The 17,324-nt window shown below is 34.5% G+C and overlaps 1 protein-coding gene across 2 annotated transcripts in view; it reads left to right on the top strand.

Annotated features, from left to right (window-relative positions):
• The first annotated feature begins 7,349 nt into the window (after positions 1-7,349).
• KCNJ16 (potassium inwardly rectifying channel subfamily J member 16) overlaps positions 7,350-17,324 on the top strand; it is a 79,872-nt gene continuing 69,897 nt past the window's right edge. Inside the window, exons 1-2 of one of the 2 annotated variants that reach the window (XM_069076534.1) lie at positions 7,350-7,471; positions 10,553-10,643. The gene's annotated coding sequence lies outside the window, so the exon portion shown is untranslated. The remainder of the gene's footprint in view (positions 7,472-10,552; positions 10,644-17,324) is intronic. The other variant, XM_069076533.1, reaches the window with a different exon arrangement.

Below are 17,324 nucleotides of genomic sequence, written 5' to 3'. Positions count from 1 at the left end.
GTCAGGGACAGGGGATGGGAGCAGCCAGGGTTTACTTTGTCATCCTAGACTCTAGGCAAGCATTTCTAAACTTCCAGTTTGGGGGCTGATAGCCCCAGAAGAAGCTGCTGTCTCTGCTGGGGACCTGGAGTCCTCTCTTACCTGGCTCCAATGGATCTTCTCCTCCTGTGGTGAGATGCTGGTGAGAAGGCTGTGAATCGCCCTTGGGGTGGGTGAGTCCGCAGGCTGGGGCTCCTTCTCTCTCTGCTGTAGTCTGCTCTCTAGTCCGAGCTGCTGCAGCCCCCATGTGCTCTTTGTTGCCTCTGCCCGGACCCACATTGGCACTTTCCTGGGCTGGATTCTGCTAGGCTCTGTCTCCCAGTGGATTCTGATGCTCCAAAATCCATTCAGATTCACTTTTTAAAGTTTATCCATGGGATTTGCTAAGGAGCTTAAAAAAGTTACTGCTTCCATTCCACCATCTTGGCTCCTGAACATGAAAATAAAAACATTTTAAATATATTTTATTTTGAATTGAAACATTTTTAAAAGAGCATTTCCATAATTACTACAAAACATACTGATTTTTTAAAACTATTTATTATTAAATTATTTTAAACATTCTTTTCTTTTTAAATTTGGAATTTCAAATTCTTTCCCACCTCCTCCCTCACTCATTGAGAAGGGAAACAATATGATAACAATTAAACTTGTGAAATCATACAAAGCATATTTCCATATTAACCATATGGAGGGAAAAGAAAGAAAAAAGAAAGTAAGAAAATTATACTTCAATTTGCACTCAGAGTCTTTTACTGACAATCATCCTTACAACATTGCTGTTACTATACATAGTGATATACTAGTTCTTTCCACTGTATTTTGCATCAGTCCATATAGGTCTTGTCATTTTTTTTTCTAAAAGCACCGTGTTTGTTATTTCTTATAGCACAATAGTATGCCATCACAATCAAATGCTACAATTTGTTTAACCATTCCCCATGGATAAGCATCCCCCAAATTTTCTTTTTTTTTCAATAAAAAAGAGCTGTTATAAAATTTTTTTGTATATATAGGTCATTTTATTTAAAAAAAAAAATCTCTTTGGACAGACCTAGCTGTGGTATTGTTGTGCCAAAGGGTATGCACATTTTTAAAGGTCTTTGACCATAGCTCCATATTATTCTGCAGAATTATTGGACCAGTTCACTACTTGCACTAACAGCTAGTGTACTTTTGTTTTTCTCCCATCCTCTACCAGCATTTGTCATTCTTGCTAGGTGTGAGGTGGTACCTCAGAGTTGTTTTAATTTTCATTTCTTTAGTCAATAGCAATTTAGAGCATTTTAAAATATGACTCTAAATCGCTTTGTTTTCTTCTTCTGAAATCTGTTTGTATCCTTTGACCATATATCAGGTGGGGAATGGCTATTATTTTCATAAATTTGACTTAGTGCTATACTCAGTATACATTTGAGAAATGAGGCCTTTGTCGGAGAAACTTATTGTAGCTTTTTTTTTCATATTACTTTATTGTTTGTGGTACATTTTAACACAATATAGTTTCTCTGATTATCCCTTTTAATTAGGTCTATTTTTACTTTTACTTTGTGTGGGATCATGATTGCTACCTCTGCCTTTTTCATTTCAGTTGAAGCATATTAGATTCTTCTCCAGAAGATGTGGTACCGTGGATGGAACATTGGACCTGTAGTCAGGAAGATTTGTCTTTGTGAGTTCAAATCTGGTCCTCAGATGCTAGCTATGTGACCCTAGGCAAGTCACTTAATCCTGTATGCTTCAGTTTCTTCATTTGTAAAATGAGTTGGAGAAGGAAACTACAAACTGCTTTATTATCCTTTCTAAGAAATCCCCAAATTGGGTTGTGAAGATTCAGATTCAACTGAAAATGTCTCAACAACAACCAGTCCTTTATTTTTTTTTTTTATTGAATGCTTTATTGACTTCTAGTTTACATCATTCATTTTTACAAGATTTTGAGTTACAAATTTTCTCCCAGTTTTTCTACTACCCATCACCCCAAAAGGGATATACCCTCCTCCAATTCACTCTCTCCCATTTTTTCTCCCATACCCCCTCCAACTTTCCAGTAGGGCATGGTGGATCTCTGTGCCCCAGTACCTATATATCTTATTTCCCAGTTATATGTAAAGTAATATTAATAATAGTATATACATTTAAACATTTGACTTTAAAACCTTGAATTACAGATTCATTCCCTTCCTCCCATGTCACCCACCTTTACTGGGAAGATAAGCAACTCAATATAGGTTGTACATGTGTAGCTATGTGAACATTTCCATAGTGGATATATTGTAAAAGACCAACTATATTTTTGCCCTCCTATCCCACCTCCCACTTGTTCTATTCTCTACTTTGATCCTGTCCCTTTTCAAAAGTGGGTGCTTCCAACTTCCTTCCCCCCCCCCAGCATGCCCTCACTTCCATCATCCCCACTCTTATCCCCTTCCCCCCTACTCTCCTGTAGGGTAAGAAACCCTATTTAGTCTGTATGTCATTCCCTCCGTAAGCCAAATTCAATGAGAATAAGGTTGACTCATTCCCTTTTGCCTTCCTATTTATTCTTCCGCTCCATTGTAACCATTTTCCCTTGCCTCTTGTATATGAGATAGTTTACCCCATTCTGCACCTCCCCACCTCCTCTCATTATATAACTCTCTCACCTCTTAAATTCACCTTTTAAGTAACATCCCTTCCTATTAAGTTGGTCTTGTTCCCTCTATCTATGTATAAATGTATACACACACACACACATATACACATTCACATATACATTCATACACCTACATACCCTCTTATATAGACATATATAAATTTCTATTCCCTTCAACTATGCCCATACTGAGAAAAGTTTCATAAGTTACAATGATCATTTATCCATGTAGAGATGTAAATAGTTCAACTTTGATAAGTTCCTTATGATTTCTTTTCCCTGTTTTAAATTCTCATGCTTCTCTTGCTTCTTGTATCTGAATGTCAAACTTTCTGTTCAATTTTGTTTTTTTCATCAAGAATGCTTGAAAGTCCTTTATTCCACTGAAGGACCATAACTTCCCCTGAAACATGATACTCAGTTTTGCTGGGTAGGTGTTTCTTGTTTTTAATGCAAGGTCCTTTGATCTCCAGAATATCAATCCCTCAGTGTAGAAGCTTCCAGATCCTGTGTTATCCTGATTGTGTTTCCACAATATTCAAATTGTTTTTTTTTTCCTGGCTATTTGTAATATTTTTTCCTTTATGTGGGAATTTCAGAACCTGGCTATAATATTCCTAGGAGTTTTCTTTTTGGGATATTTTTCAGGAGGTGGATGCATGGTGGATGCATCCAAACTCTATTTTGCCCTCTGGTTCTAAAACATCAAGGCAATTTTCTTTGAGAATTTCTTGAAGGATGTTTTCCAGGTTCTTTTTTTGATCGTGGCTTTCAGGTAGTTCAATACTTTTAAAATTATCTCTCCTGGATCTATTTTCCAGGTCAATGGTTTTCCTAATGAGATATTTCACATTGCCTTCTATTTTTTCATTTGTTTGGATCAGTTTAATAGTATCTTGATTTCTCATAAAGCCACTGACTTCCATTTGATTCAATCTAATTCTGAAGGAGTAATTGTCTTTCAGTGAGCTTTTGAGATTCTTTTTCCATCTGGCAAATTTGGGTTTTAAGGCATTCTTCTTCTCATTGCCTTTCTGAGCCTCTTTTGCCATTTGAATTAGTCTATTTTTTAAGGTGTTATTTTCTTGAGTCAGGTTGTTGACTCTCATTTCATAATTTTCTTGCCTCATTCTCAATTCTCTTTCAAATTTTTCCTCTACTTGTCTTATTTTGTTTTCAAAATCCTTCTTAAGGTCCTTTAAGGCCTGTAACCAGCTCATATTTTTCTTGGAAGCTTTTGGTGTGGAGGTCTGACTTCAGTATCTTCCTCCTGTTCCATGCTTTGATCCTTTCTGTCCTCAAAATAGGAGTATAAATTTGGGTTGCTCTTCTTGCTTTGCTTCCCTCATTTTCTCATGTTGCCATTCAATTACTTGACTTTTGCCACAGTAGGACTCTGCTACCAGACATGGGAGCTTCATACCAAATGCTGGGGTTTTCTTAGCTGCCAAAGGTTTTAGTTGGGTGCCCTCTCTGAAGCCTCCATATTCTCTGGCCAGCTATTCCCACACCCTAGGATCTCCACCCTAGACTGCAATCCAGACCCAAGCAGGTTAAAGGAAGAGTAATTACCCCTCAGACTGGTTGCTTGGTCCCCCTACCATCTGCAGGCCAGGAGCTGAAGCTAGCACATGCTGGCACCTAAGTGGCTTCTCCCTCCAGGGGATAAAGGCCAGACAGCAATCCCAAAATACCAGATCACAAAGTCCACACTCCACTTACCTCTCACTTTGTCCTTAGCATTTATGGGCTGATAATTCTTGGAACTACCACAGCTGCTGGTGATCTGAAGACCCTCCAGTCAGTGGCTGGGCTCAGCTCCCAGAGTGCTACTCTGGTCACTTCCTGACAGCTTGCTGGGCTGTCCTCAGCAGGAGGTTAGCTTCTCTGTGTCATTTTGTGGGTTCTGTAGCTCCAAAGTTTGTTCAGAGTCATCTTTTACATGAATTGGATGAGGTGGAAGCCAGAGCCCCATGGAAGTCCTGTTTCTACTCTGCCATATTGACTCTTCCCCACCAACCCTTTATTTTAACTGTGTATGTCTTTCTGTTTGCAATGTGTCCCTTCTAAACAACATATTGTTGTATTCTAGTTTCTAATTCCTTCTGCTACCTGCTTTTATTTTATGGGTGGAGCTCATCCCATTCATATTGACAGTTATATAACTGTATATTTTCCTCCATCTTATTTTTTTCTGTTTTTCCCCTTTCTTTCTCTTTTTATCCTGTCTCTCATCAAAAGTCTATTTTGTATACACCTCTCTCTCTGTCGCTTTCTCTCTCTCTTGTATCTATACCTAGTATCTCTTAAGCTTAAATTAACATCAAACTTACAGGTTATACAATTTATTAACTGTATAATTGATAATACATTAATACAAATTATTTATAGTATTTTAACTGGGAGAAAAAACGCAGTGAGCATTTCTTCTATGTATCAGTGTTACTTGATGTGTTTTCTGTTCTGGAACACAATCTCAACATTAAGCTCCTAAGATTGCAGCCCAAGTCTCTCAAGAATTCTCTTTTTATTTACTCTCAATACAGTGGTTAAAATCAGTTCTTTCAGAGGATATGTTCTTTTTGTCCTCTTAAAGTCTCTCTATGGCAGTAACTCTCTGGAATGACAATAAAAAGCTTTCCAGTCTTTTCAAAGACTTTTCTTCATGATATTTCATCACAAAATAAAAATTATAGCCTTTCTTCATCATTTTATAGTTTCTCTAATTTTTCTATTTTTATTAATCTCCCCATTCATCTCCTGTTTTATTTAAAAATTTAATTTTTATTTTCAATTTTGTTTTCTCTTCTCTGATTTTCAGAATTTTTAGTCTTGCACTTATTTGCAATGTTTTTATTCCTTTTCTAGGTTTATCTTAGTTGCATGCCCCATTCATTGATCTATTCTTTTTCTTTCCTGTTGATAAAAGTGCTTAGAGTTATAAATTACCCTTACCCCCATGGCTTAGCACTGCCTTGGCTATAAATTTTGCTCTGTTGTCTCGTTGTCATTTTACACATAAACTTGTCTATTTTTTCCTGTGATTTGCTCTCAGAGTCACCTATTCTTTAGGCAGGATGTTATGTAGTCTGCATTTAGGTTCTAATCCTGTTTTCAAATGTTTATTGCTTTGAAATTTTCTAGTATTATAGCCACTGAAGGCTAGATATAATGTTTCTGTTTCTCTGCCTATGTTTATTACATATAATAGAAATGTTGAAGAGAAGTCTGCTAGATCAAATCCGAAAGCTTGGGAATTTTCAGATTCTTATCCAGATTTAGATTTTCCCACTTTCACTCAAAGCAGTTTTTTCTCTGCCATGGCAAATATACTGGGAGTAAAGTCAAAAATTATGACTTGTTAAGCTGATTAGACTGACAAAAATGGGAAAATCCCAGCTGGTAGACTAAATCTCTAACTTAGACTGCAGCTATGGTTTCCATTATTTTCATAGGAATAATAACTGCTATGAACCTCTCCTAACTGATGATAATTCAGAATATAGGAAGCTATGGAACACCAACCCTTGACTTTCAACTCTCATCGCCCCTTGTATAATTGAAATCTACTATTTTGCTTCTTTGAATCTCTGCTTCTCAAATTGTTATCAAATGATTGATCTACTCAATGTAATCATACAGTATCCTCATCCCATTTTACTAATTATTTTTGATTTGAAGGACTGATCTTAGACTGTGGTGTCCTCAGCTGGTGCATGAATTTCACCTGATACTGAACACACACACACACACACACACAAACACACACACACACACACACACAACCAACATAGTAAAACTGGGTTTCAGTTTGGTTTTCAATTGGTTAGGTAAATAGAATACCAGCCTAGATTCAAATCCAGCCTCAGCCAGTTACTCATATAATACTCAGCAAATTACTTAACTGCTCTCTGCCTCAGTTTTCCCAATAGTAAAATGAGAATAATTACAGCATCTATCTCCCCGGGTTATTTTGAGGATCAAATTAGGTATTATATGTGAAAGTGCTTAGCACAATGCCTGGCACATAGTCAGCACTACATAAATGTTAGTTATCATTATCATTATTGTTATGGTATCTATTATTATTCTTGCTCAATTTAATGAGTTTGGGGTGACCTCTCTAGTCCCACATTTTTTTCTTCTATTCCTTATGTCTTCTTGACTCCAAATTCTAGTTCTTTTGGTTCAGTGCAATTAAAAATAAACATACTAATGGGTAATTATAAAATATTCACTTTGGTTATCTTGACTCTATTCCTTTTGACATAAGAACTCTCCTAGGCATAATTCATCCAATATGCAGTTTTCCTTTAAAAAAAATAATGGCTTTAGATAACATATACAAAGTTAAGAATTGGCATGAGTCTTTCCAGAGGTTATTTCCAAACAACCCTATTTGTAAATATTTGAGGCACTTAACACTATTGTTGAAGGAATTCCTGGCCCAGGAAATCTTCCTCCTTCATATCACTGACCAAGTGAAAACTGAGCTAGTACATGCTTGAGTGACCCTCACATCATACTTCCTATGGTACTCAGGCAAGTTAAGTAACCACAGACTCAGCTGACCAGAAGTCACCTGTTTTTACAAGATGCCAGGGGCTACCTATGCAGATTCTCAGGCTTGGATTGTAGGAGCAAGTTGGTGTCAATGTTTAACTCAGGTCCTTGCTTTTCTGTGTCTTTTTTTCTTTATTATTAACTCAGGAATATTTTTCAAGTTGCCCAGATTATGAGTACTCTTTTCACAACATGCCTCCTTAAATTCTCTGCCTATGGAAAGAATGGACAAAGGTAAGACATGCTATGTTATTACTATCATGGAATTGTGTTATTTATGAATTCAGGCTATTTGCTTTTCTCTGAAAAATAAACTAATGACATATATTATAAACCATTATCCTCTTTGGGTCTCAGTTTCCTTATCCTCAAGATGAGGAGGTTGGAAATAGATGAGCCTAGAGTTCTCTTCCAATTCTAAATCTATGATCTTTTGGAAATCAGTTAAAAAACTAAAATAACTTTCTGTTCAAATGATCTAAGAAGTTAAGAGACATATATAGCTGCCCCATCATTTTGTTTAATATGTTCATATCTTTAATTCCATAACTGTTTCTTTTCAGTGTTTTCAAAATTTGTTACAAGGTGCTACAATTGAGATTGAAGATTAACACACACACACACACACACACACACACACACACACACACACACACACACACACACCCCTACCTCAGTAGGCTGTTTTACCTCTGTTGGAACTTACTGATGCTTCTTTCAGAAGCAGAATAATTAGATCATATACATACTATATGTTTGATTTAATTCTGCAAAAAGAAATATGGTCTCATAGGTGTGAGTATGACTCAATTTGTAACCTTCTTATGAGATAGTTTCATGTATCAGAAAATTCAGGACTTGATATTATGTCTTTCCAAACTTTGTTGGGTTATTCTTTGGGGGAATTTAATCCTAAGTACTTTGTAAAAATATTTTGGACTCACCAGAGTTTATGCTTTGCTCACTGGCTGTCATAACTATTGAGAATATGAGTCACCTCTATTCCTCTTTGAGGAACCAGGTCAGGAAGATCATTTCTGTGGATGAGCATTTGTGTATATATGTACGAGAACAATTAGAAGGCCTCCTGAAACTGAGAAGAGTTATTATTATTATTATTACATACAAAATTTAAATGTATAGATAGACACATATATTTTTCCTTTGACCAAAGCAAGTCAGCTATATATATGTATATATATATCTCAAATCGTGTGAAATGGCAGCCACACAAAACTGATTAATTCAAACTTAGGTTACATTAAGAGAGATGTAGTACCCTATCCAGAATGAGGGAACTGACTTCTCTATACTCTGCCTCAATGACATCACATTTTGTGTATTGTATTTAATTGTAAGTACCACACTTTAAGAAACACATGGAGAGTACTTGGAGGAGGATAAGAAGTATAACAACCATGCCAAGTGGGGATCAGCTGAAGCAACTTGGATGAGATCAATTTGAGGGGGAGAGTGAAAGCCCTTCGAATATTTGGGAAAGAGGGATCAGACTTATTTTGAATGACCAGGATGGAAGCGCTGGGAGCACTGAGTATTGATAACAAGACCTATATTAAGACTTGACTTAAAAACAAACCTCTTAAGTAGAGAAATCCCAAAGTGGAATTGACTATCTCAGAAAGCAGGGGCTTCCCCCTTGGTAGAGGTACTCAAGTGAAGATCGGATGATAATTTATTGCAAGGGATATTGTAGATGGAATTCTTGATCTTGCTTTGAACTTAAATGATTTCTGAGTTATGGTTCATCTTCAAGATTCTGTGATTCTAGGATGTATTCTAGGATGCAGCATCTCCTCTGACATTAAGAAACTTATAATATGGAGAAATAATTCAATTTTATTTCATTTAATTCAGTTCACAAAACATAATAAGATATATACATGAGGCATGAATTAACAATACTGGTTAGTATATGATAATAACTAGATGTATGTCTTTTATGTAATATTCCATCATTATTTCTTCCCAAAGAAAAAGAAAGAGCAAAGGAAACACACTACAGGGTGCTCTCAGAATAATGTCAAGGCCCACATCTCCCTGACTAATTGGTGACATGTAGAAATAAAATAAGTGGCACAATTCAAAGGACTAGATTTACTCTAATCACAGATACTACCAACAGATAAGCAGCCATAGAATAAAAATAACTTGTTCTGTAATAAACAAAATTAAAATGCTTTCTCCAAATGCATCTTTTTTGATTACATCATCTCTTCTCATAGAAATTTGTGAGCAGCATATATTTCCATCAGTCCCAGAATGTTTGTCTGGCCACTTCGGGGAAATATGGTAATCTAAGACACAAGAAAACAAAATTTCTAAGATTCCTGTTGAAGTCAAAGTAAACCAAACTATGTTGTTTTCCTGCTCTTTGTAAAATGTTCCACTGGAGGGTTTCTAACGCATGGATGATTGCACTAAAATTTTTTTTTCTGGTTAAATCAGTACTGAGAGGTGTACAGGGTACTTTTTAATTGCTGTTCTTTAGGCCACACATGACCTGTGCTTTCTAAGGTAATTTTATGTTGTATTAAATATAATGGGAGAGTACTCTTATAGCTGTTCATCAGTGAAGAATAAAAGGCCAAATAGAAAAGCAATTTATTTTGTCTTGCCAGGGAAGCTTGTCATTTTGTATTCATAACTCCATTAATATAGTTAACTACTTTCCTTTTGTGTTGGTATTTACAAGTTATTTGAAATGGCACTCCATGGTCCATGCTGAAAATACTTAAATGAATATTTAGTTTCCATAAATGAGTTAGTACTGTATTTTTTTTTCTACTTGACTGAAATTCTATAAAATGACTTAATCTTTACAATATCTCACAATAAAATAAGGCTCTTCTTTCTACAAACTGAATATTAGCTCTTTCTTAGGATAATTAGATTTTTTTAAATTTAAACTTTCTTTTTCATCATAGGCAACAAATGTGAATATTTCAGTACACAAAAGAAAGAGAAGATTTTATATGAAACTGAGAACCTATGTTATATATAACTTGTTTTTTAAGTATATATTAACTGTTCTTCTTGACTGTGTCTCTCTCTGACCTTTCTTGTCCTTCCCCCTTTTCTTTCAGTCAAAGTATGAGGTTTATTTTTGAAACCAATAGAAGTGACCTACATTCTAAGTGAATCTGCCCTCCTTTTTTCATTTTAACAAAACTGTTTTGTTCATATTTCAGTTTATATTTCATTCATATTTTGATTTCTTTCTCTTCCCTTCCCCACTTTTTTGCACCACTATAATTTCTCATCAATTCCACTCTGCTTCACCCATCTTCATGGAAGTTCTTCCTTCAAACAAGCATAGTCAAATAAAACAGATCCACACATTGACTGTCTCTGAAAAACACTTCTAATCTGTCTCTTCTAGGATGTGGTAAGTCTGATCCATTATCAATCTTCTGAAATCATGATTGATCAAAGTTCTTAAGACTTTCACAGTTTACTTTCATATTATCATTTCCATTAATGTAGTTATTGTATAAATGCATAAATTATTCTCTTGGTCCTGCTCATTTCATTCTGCATTAGTTCCTTTAAGTCTTTATGATTTTCTGAATCTCATCTTTTTTGCAATATGATTCAACAGCAATCCATTATGTTCATATAAAAATTTCTCAGCTATTCTCCAACTGATGGGCACCCATTTCATTGCCAGTTTTTTTGCTATAACAAAAAGAATTGCCACAAATATGGTTGGTATATATGAGTCCTTTCCCTCTGTCTCTTTTTGGGGTGTGGACTTGATGTGGACTATTACTGGTTCAAAAGGTAATATTACTTTTTGAAAGTATAGTTCCAAATATCTTTGTAGAATGATTGGATTAATTTAGTTCCACCAAGAAGCATTAGTGGGTCTGTCATCATAGGACCTTAGCTTAAAAAGTCAAGGTCTCCCACTACAACCAGGGTCATCTCCAGTCGTCCTGATCTACATCTTGCCACTGGACCCAAAAGGCTCCAGAGGAGAGATCAGTGTTGGTGACTTTGTATAGCTCTGTCTCAGTCAAATCCAATTTGCTTGCAAGTCATGACATCACCCTCTGGATTCATGACCCTCTTCAAGAACAAAGGACAAACAACAAAACTTGTTGCCTAGGTGCCCCCAGATTGACATCTTTGGTAATGAGTTAGAGCTTTAGAGTTATTTTAATGTGAATTTCTTTCATTTTTAGGTTTTGGGATTATTTTACATTATTATAGATGTCTTACATTTCTTCTTTTGAAAATTTTTTTATTCATATTTATTTAACATTTATCTATTGGGGGAAATGCTCTTGTTCTTACATATTTGGGTCAATTTCCTATATATCTTAGATATTAGACTGTTATTACATAATTTGATGCATTTTTCAAGTTGACTCCTTCTTCTTGTTGTAACTACCTTGATTTGGTTCACACAAAAGTTTTCCAATTTTAAGTATTCAGCATTGTTCTTTTTACCTTTTATGATCATCTCTAATCTTTGTTTAGTCAAGGATTTTTCTCCTATACATGATTATAAGAAATATCACTACTTCTCCTACAATTTAAGATATGAGCTATTGTATTTAGGTTGTGTATCTATTTGGAATTTATTGTGTTATATGGTGAGAGATGCTGGTCTAAACACAATTTCTTCCAGATTAGTTTCCACTTTCCCCATATTTTTACATAATAACCTTAATAATGATTGTTATGAAAAATGATAATTATGATATGGTTATAGCACTGTAAGGTTTGGAAGTGAATTGCACACATTATTTCATTAGTCTTGGTTGATGCTTTGGTTTTATCAAACGCTCTGCTAGAGATTGCTTTTTGATCATTGTTGTGTTTGCTTAATTTTGTTTGCTATTGAAATATTTTTTTAATCCAGACCAAGTAATATTGATAAACCTTTTTGGTTGCATAGTTTGGGATCTAGTACTACTAAGCTCCCTTCATTTCTATTTTTTTTTTCATTATTTCCCTTGATATTCTTGATTTTTTGCTCCACATGATGAATTTGCTGTTATTTTGATTCATTCTATAAAGCAATTCCTTGGTAGTAAATTAATTTAATACTCAAATTAGAAGTTAGCCTCGGTAGTCATTAATGTCTTCTCTCATATGAGCATTGTCCAGCCATACACAATTAATAATATTCCAATTATTTATTTTCCTTTATTTCTGTAAAGAATATTTTTACTTTAATCCCTACTAGTCATGTGTGTGTGTGTGTGTGTGTGTGTGTAAGGGCTCCCAAGTATTTTACATATTATATACTTATTTTGAATGGAATTTCTTTTTTTATAACTTTACATTGCATTTCTCATAAAGTACAAATAAGTTGGTGGGTTTTCTGTGTTTATTTTTTGTCTTGCAATTTTCCCTGTAGTAGTAAACAATTTATTAATTTTGTCTCATTATTATAGTTAGCATTTCTACAATCATATCAAATAACAATAGCCTTAATATCACTTCATTTCCTCTGATGTTATTGTAAAGGCATAACATTTTGCAATTAAAAATAATACTTTTTTAAAATAGATGCTCACTATATTAAAGAAAGATTTCCTTTATTCCTGGACTTTTTCATGTTTTCTTAATTTTTTTTTATCTAAATGTCTTTTTTCAAAAGCTTTTTCCACGCTTGTTGATATAATTATGTGATTTTCATTGTTTCTTGTTAATATAGCATATTATCTTTATAATTTCACTAATATTTAACCAAACATATTCTGGTACAAATACTACTGCTTAAAACTGTAAAACTTTTATACAAAATGTATAATCTCTAATTATTTCATGTATTTATCTTGTGTCTATGATTTAATGAGAAATTCCTTGTTTAACTCTACAGTATAGCTATACTGTTGGGACTCATCGGACACTTGTTGAATTGAAATTAGTTCATTAACCTTTTGGCAGCTTCTTCATAAGGTTAAAGTAATACATTAAACAAATTTTATTGTCCTATCCCTGATCTAGTTCTTCATTGTTCATTCATCATTCTTCATTCATTGGAACACAATATTAATGAAGTCAAGGTCCCGGGTTTGTCACATGGACTAATTAGCTTTCCCCAGATAAATAGTATTCTATAGACAGCATGACACAATTAGAAGAATGCTGTATCTGTTGTTAGAGATCTTGGATTTGAATCTTAACTCCTCCACTTACTGCCTATGTATTCTTAAGCAAGTCACATAACTTCTCTGCCTTCAGTTTCATCCTATATAAAATGACAGGACTGACCTAGTTGATCTTCAAGGACTCCTCCATATCTATGAGCCTATCTATGTCTTAGTCCTAGTAATCTATGCCATAAATTGGACTGGTCAAGAGAGTATGGATCATCCAGCAAAACAATCTCTACATTTACGATCAGAACTAAAAATTCTATGCATACAAATACTTAATTCATACCTTCTCCATAGATATCACTCTCTTAAGTTCTCAAGAGATTAGAAAAGACTAAATCAAATAAGATTCTAGAACAGTAGATTCATATATTTAAAGGCCATCAAGTCAAGACCTCTCATTTTGTGGTTGAAGAAACTGAGGAAAAGAGGTTAAGTGACTTGGATAGTTGAGTTTGAGGGGATATTCTTTTTTTGAACCTAGATTTTTTCCAACTTCAAGTCCAGTTCCCTACTCTGCTTACAACACATGTGAATTTAATTTGGGCAGCTCAATTGGGATATGGAAATATTTAGATAGATAATAATTGCTTTGACAAAGATGAGATTTTTGTGGATTACATGTTCAATGTGTACTAATAGTGTGATATAACTAAATGGGCTTTTAGGTTGTATCCAGGACTCAAGATGGTATTATTCTAGTACTCCAGTCTGAATACAATATATAAGAAGTATTATATTCATTTCTTGGAAAAATTCTAGGAAAGAAGTTGGAAAATATAGGGGATTGGGTTAATGAGTGAATCTCATTAATATCACTAATATCAATTATAACATCAACATTATATTATAAGTGGGTCAATTTAAGAACTAGGGAAATTTAATCTGGAAAAAAGACTTAAAGGAGAGAAGATAACTGTCACCAAATACTTTACAGGTTATCATGTGACAGAGATTAAACTTGTTCATTTTGGCCTCAGTGGGCAGACCCAGATAAATATTCCAGACAGATTATTTTAGACTTTATAATGATTTTTGGAACAATCAAAAGGTGGTATTCATTGCCTTTGGTAGTTAAGGATTCCTTTTTATTAGAGATCTGCAAGAAAAGGCTAGATGACCACTTGTTGAGACTGTAGGAGAAATTATATATTTTTTAATTTTTATCTGAGCATTCAGAGTCAAGTATGAAAGAGTAACTTAACCATCACCAACATAACAGAGGGATATCAATTGGTCTTTCAAAATTCTTTGAATTTTCTGATTAGTTACCCTTTCACCCATTGTATCAAATAAAATATGCCATTCCTATTGATAAAATGCCAGGATATTAGAAATTAGAAATTTAATTAGAAAAAAACATTTAACATAGCAAACTGTGCTACTATGAAGATTTTTCCTTCTCTATGTCGTTTACTTTTAGGGCAAGAACCAGAGCCAAGCCCAAAACTTTGTTTGGATAACACACAAAGAATAATATTGTGGCTATTTTGAGTCAATTAACTAGGGATGCTTGTGAGTAAAACACATTTAAATTCAGTTTTGGGGAGACCTGTAAAGTAGTTCCATTTCCTATTCCATGAAATTTTTGCTTAACTTTATTAGATAACCTTAAATAATAAAATCTCATTAGCAAGCTAGAGATTAGCCACTTGTACTCAGAATTTCATATTCAAGGCAATTTTGGAAGTAAGGGAATATGTTTTATACTTATAAAATTCAAGTGAATTTGAGGGTTGAATAATTATTCAGTGAATTTCATTAATGTAGAGAGTTCTCCCTCCTTTCTCAAGGTTTTCCCCCCTCAAAGTTTCACCTCTTGACTTACCTGAATAACAATTGCCCCCACCATTCCATTTTTCTCTGCATTATTATGATGACAGCCCTGCCAAGGAGAATTGTGGATAGAGGTGAGGAGAGAGCTAGGACTAATGTTGATATTGCAGAGAGTGAAATTTCTGCTTAATTTAAAGAAAAAATTCTCAATAATTAAAACTTAGCCAAAATGGTACTGGTAGCCTTACATGTAAAAGAGTTCCCCATTACTGATAATTACAAATGAAATCTGGATTTGTGGAATGTTTTAGAGGATATTCCTGGGTTGTTACTGGTGGGAGTATATAAGCTCAGAGATTCCATCCAGCTTAGGGGTATTGATGCTATGAGGATTGGAAAAAACTCAAGAGGTGTCCAGATAAAGTTTAAGGATGTCCACTGATACCAAATAAATGTCCTGAAGTGATCAAATAAATAGATAAACTGGTACATCTAAATACATTCCAGACTGTTCATTGCCAAGTTCCTATTTGAAACACAAATGATCTCTACCCACGGTGAATTAGCTTTGGACTGATTGGACTGGTACTTTGTGCTATCTTCACAATCATGTTTGAAAAACAATGATGTGGCAACTTGAATGAGGGCTCTGTAGCAAGAATAAAGAGCAGCAATATTTATGGTTTGAAGACCTGTTTTTAGATTCATGTCTTAGGGACAATTACTTCTCCCTCATGGAATATGAATGACCTTGTTACTCATTTATATAGTCTCACTGTGACTCTTGGCCCAGATAACCCAAATAAACACTGGGATCTAGGATAATTGGATCTGGCTATTTTAGTAAACTGATCTATCTCTGGTTGTAACAAATTAAAGACCTGGGTTAATTCTCAGCACTGGTACAAACTCTATGGTCTTAAGCAAAATTTTAAACTTTTCTGAGCTATACGTTTTCCATTATACGGTGCTCCCTATTCCACAGGACTTTTAGGAGGGTCAGATGAAATAGAATATAAATAGCATTTGCAAAATATTATTAATGAATGCTAGCTAATAATAGAAAACTACATTGTTTAACCAATACATAGCAGATAATTGTCATTTTTTTCACATCCTTTAAGGGGATGTCATAGATGTTGAGGAAAAGGTTCAGTTATGATACAGAAACTTCCTACAGTGCTGCAGATTGATGCTTTTGTCTCAGAATCTCTCCATAACAATGATATTATAGTTCCAAACAAAATAGCAATCAAACCAACAAGCCAAACAAAAAACACACCTCACCATAAGATCTAGAAAGAATATAAAGGAATAAAAGAGATGATTGCTGCACAGATATAAAAAGGTACATTTTATAATTATTTTGTTGAAGTTGAGCAATAGTCTTTACAAGAAATTTAAATAATTAAGTCTATAATTTTATGTATAGTAGATAATAAAAATGTGACTAATGCTAACTGTGCCTCAGTTTCCTCATTTGTAAAATGAACTGGAGAAGGAAATGGCAAATTGCTCCAGTATTTTTGCCAAGAAAACCCCAAATGGGGTCATGAAAAGTTAGACATGACTAAAAAATATCTGGGATCAAGTTTTGCATCTGATATAATGTCTGTGGATAAATCACTTAAACATTCAATGTCTGGATATCTAAGATAAAGTTACAGAAGGTTTGCCAATGAAAAGCTAGAGAAAAGGGGCTTCCATACAAAATTTTCTCTATACCAATGAAATCATAAGTACAAGCTCATCATCCCTGTCTCCCAATACTCACAAAGTGAATGATTTGTATATATACCTCTACTGTTCTGTTTCCCAAAATCAGATGACTGAGCTCTTTTAGATGAATAGGTTAAACTAAATGATCTACAAGCACTGTTCCAGCTCTTAAATCTGTGATCCTCTGTTTTTGCTGAAGTTATTTATAGACACCTCATCCCAATTACTTCCAGGAACTTTCATGTGTGTTTTGTGATAGTATAAGGACAAAGAACATGGACTTTCTGAGACAGAAGAGAGCTCAGTAGCCATCTAGTTCAATCCATTAACTCCAACCCCTTGCCAAGTCCTACTACAAAATAATGGATAAGTAGGCTTTTAACAGATGCTTGTTGACTTGTTGGCTTGACTTATCTAATCTAGCCTTCACTTAGAGGTCTTCAGTGACAGAGGACCCA

The sequence above is a fragment of the Petaurus breviceps genome, unplaced genomic scaffold, assembly GCF_028583685.1.
Source record: "Petaurus breviceps papuanus isolate PSGF00001 unplaced genomic scaffold, PetGlider_PUasm1.0 90925, whole genome shotgun sequence".
Lineage (NCBI taxonomy): Eukaryota > Metazoa > Chordata > Mammalia > Diprotodontia > Petauridae > Petaurus > Petaurus breviceps.
This window is presented reverse-complemented; position numbering and strand designations above follow the sequence as displayed.